Genomic DNA, 4,001 nt, shown 5'->3' with positions numbered 1-4,001 from the left:
GATTTGTCACTCCGTGTAAACGGAGAGGTATCTCTGGGCCCACTCGGTAGGACATCATCATAATGTGCACAATGTGACCAAGGGGTTGATCACGGGATGATGTATTACGGAACGAGTAAAGAGACTTGCCGGTAACGAGATTGATCAAGGTATCGGTATACCGACGATCGAATCTCGGGCAAGTACCATACCGCTAGACAAAGGGAATTGTATACGGGATTGATTGAGTCCTTGACATCGTGGTTCATCCGATGAGATCATCGTGGAACATGTGGGAGCCAACATGGGTATCCAGATCCCGCTGTTGGTTATTGACCGAAGAACGTCTCGGTCATGTCTGCATATCTCCCGAACCCGTAGGGTCTACACACTTAAGGTTCGATGACGCTAGGGTTATAAAGGAAGTTTGTATGTGGTTACCGAATGTTGTTCGGAGTCCCGGATGAGATCCCGGACGTCACGAGGAGTTCCGGAATGGTCCGGAGGTAAAGATTTATATATAGGAAGTCCTGTTTCGGCCATCGGGACAAGTTTCGGGGTCATCGGTATTGTACCGGGACCACCGGAAGGGTCCCGGGGGCCCACCGGGTGGGGCCACCTGCCCCGGGGGGCCACATGGGCTGTAGGGGGTGCGCCTTGGCCTACATGGGCCAAGGGCACCAGCCCCAAGAGGCCCATGCGCCTAGGGAACCCTAGAGGGAAGAGTCCTCAAAGGGGAAGGCACCTCCGAGGTGCCTTGGGGAGGATGGACTCCTCCCCCCCCCTCTTGGCCGCACCCCTTTCTTGAAGTAAGGGGAAAGGCTGCGCCTCCCCCCTCTCCCCTGCCCCTATATATAGTGGAGGGAAGGGAGGGCATCCATACCTGAGCCCTTGGCGCCTCCCTCCCTCCCGTGACACCTCCTCCTCTCCCGTAGGTGCTTGGCGAAGCCCTGCAGGATTGCCACGCTCCTCCATCACCACCACGCCATTGTGCTGCTGCTGGATGGAGTCTTCCTCAACCTCTCCCTCTCTCCTTGCTGGATCAAGGCGTGGGAGACATCGTCGAGCTGTACGTGTGTTGAACGCGGAGGTGCTGTCCGTTCGGCACTAGATCATCGGTGATCTGAATCACGACGAGTACGACTCCATCAACCCCGTTCACTTGAACGCTTCCGCTTAGCGATCTACAAGGGTATGTAGATGCACTCTCTTTCTACTCATTGCTGGTCTCTCCATAGATAGATCTTGGTGATTTGTAGGAAAATTTTTGAATTTCTGCTACGTTCCCCAACAGTGGCATCATGAGCTAGGTCTATTGCGTAGATTCTTTGCACGAGTAGAACACAAAGTAGTTGTGGGCGTCGATATTGTTCAATATGCTTGCCGTTACTAGTCTTATCTTGATTCGGCGGCATCGTGGGATGAAGCGGCCCGGACCAACCTTACACGTACGCTTACGTGAGACCGGTTCCACCGACACACATGCACTAGTTGCATAAGGTGGCTGGCGGGTGTCTGTCTCTCCCACTTTAGTCGGATCGGATTCGATGAAAAGGGTCCTTATGAAGGGTAAATAGCAATTGGCATATCACGTTGTGGTTCATGCGTAGGTAAGAAACGTTCTTGCTAGAAACCCATAGCAGCCACGTAAAACATGCAAACAACAATTAGAGGACGTCTAACTTGTTTTTGCAGGGTATGCTATGTGATGTGATATGGCCAAAAAGGATGTGATGAATGATATATGTGATGTATGAGATTGATCATGTTCTTGTAATAGGAATCACGACTTGCATGTCGATGAGTATGACAACCGGCAGGAGCCATAGGAGTTGTCTTTATTTATTTGTGACCTGCGTGTCAACTTAAACGTCATGTAATTACTTTACTTTATTGCTAACCGTTAGCCATAGTAGTAGAAGTAATAGTTGGCGAGGCAACTTCATGAAGACACGATGATGGAGATCATGATGATGGAGATCATGGTGTCATGCCGGTGACGACGATGATCATGGAGCCCCGAAGATGGAGATCAAAAGGAGCAAAGTGATGATGGCAATATCATGTCACTATTTGATTGCATGTGATGTTTATCATGTTTATACATCTTATTTGCTTAGAACGACGGTAGTAAATAAGATGATCCCTTACAACAATTTCAAGAAGTGTTCTCCCCTAACTGTGCACCGTTGCGACAGTTTGCTGTTTCAAAACATCACGTGATGATCGGGTGTTTTATTCAGACGTTCAAATACAACGGGTGTTGACGAGCCTAGCATGTACAGACATGGCCTCAGAACACATGCAAAACACTTAGGGTTAACTTGACGAGCCTAGCATGTACAGACATGGCCTCGGAACACGGAGACCGAAAGGTCGAACATGAGCCGTATAGAAGATACGATCAACATGAAGATGTTCACCGATGATGACTAGTCCGTCTCACGTGATGATCGGACACGGCCTAGTTTGACTCGGATCATGTAATCACTTAGATGACTAGAGGGATGTCTATCTGAGTGGGAGTTCATAAGATGAACTTAATTATCCTGAACATTGTCAAAAGTTTTTTGCAAATTATGTCGTAGCTCACGCTATAGTTCTACTGTTTAGATATGTTCCTAGAGAAAAATTAGTTGAAAGTTAATAGTAGCAATTATGCGGACTAGGTCCGTGAACTGAGGATTGTCCTCATTGCTTCATAGAAGGCTTATGTCCTTAATGCACCGCTCAGTGTGCTGAACCCCAAACGTCGTTTGTACACGTTTTGATAACTACGTGATAGTTCAGTGAAACGGTTTAGAGTTGAGGCACCAAAGACGTTTTTCGAAATGTCGCGGAACATATGAGATGTTTCGAGGGCTGAAATTGGGATTTCAGGCTCGTGCCCACGTCAAGAGGTAAGAGACCTCCGACGATTTTCTTAACCTGCAAACTAAGGAGAAAAGCTCAATTGTTGAGCTTGTGCTCAGATTGTCTGAGTACAACAATCATTTGAATCGAGTGGGAGTTGATCTTCCAGATAAGACAGTGATGGTTCTCCAAAGTCATTGCCACCAAGCTGTTAGAGCTTCGTGATGAACTATAACATATCAGGGATAGATATGATGATCCTTGAGGTATTCGCGATGTTTGACACCGCGAAAGTAGAAATCAAGAAGGAGCATCAATTGTTGATGGTTGGTGAAACCACTAGTTTCAAGAAGGGCAAGGGCAAGAAGGGATACTTCATGAAACGGCAAATCAGCTGCTGCTCTAGTGAAGAAACCCAAGGTAAAACCCAAACCCGAGACTAAGTGCTTCTGTAATAAGGGGAACAACCACTAGAGCAGAATTACCCTAGATACTTGGTAGATAAGAAGGCTGGCAAGGTCGATAGAAGTATATTGGATATACATTGTGTTAATGTGTACTTTGCTAGTACTCCTAGTAGCACCAGGGTATTAGATACCGGTTCGGTTGCTAAGTGTTAGTAACTCGAAACAAAAGGCTACGGAATAAACGGAGACTAGCTAAAGGTGAGCTGACGATATGTGTTGGAAGTTTTTCCAAGCTTGATATGATCAAGCATCGCACGCTCCCTCTACCAAAGAGATTGGTGTTAAACCTAAATAATTGTTATTTGGTGTTTGCGTTGAGCATAGACATGATTGGATTACGTCTATCGCAATACGGTTATTCATTTAAGGAGAATAATGGTTACTCTGTTTATTTGAATAATACCTTCAATGGTCTTACACCTAAAATGAATGGTTTATTAAATCTCGATCGTAGTGATACACATGTTCATGCCAAAAGATAGTAATGATAGTACCACCTACTTGTGGCACTGCCACGTAAGTCATATCGGTATAAAACGCATGAAGAAGCTCCATATTGATGGATCTTTGGGCTCACTCGTTTTTGAAAAGTTTGAGACATGCGAACCATGTCTATTGGTGTATATGCATGAAGAAACTCCATGCAAATGGACCGTTTTGACTCACTTGATTTTGAATCACTTGGGACATGCAAATCATACC

This window comes from Triticum aestivum, chromosome 5A (assembly GCF_018294505.1).
Source record: "Triticum aestivum cultivar Chinese Spring chromosome 5A, IWGSC CS RefSeq v2.1, whole genome shotgun sequence".
Classification (NCBI taxonomy): Eukaryota; Viridiplantae; Streptophyta; class Magnoliopsida; order Poales; family Poaceae; genus Triticum; species Triticum aestivum.
This window is presented reverse-complemented; position numbering follows the sequence as displayed.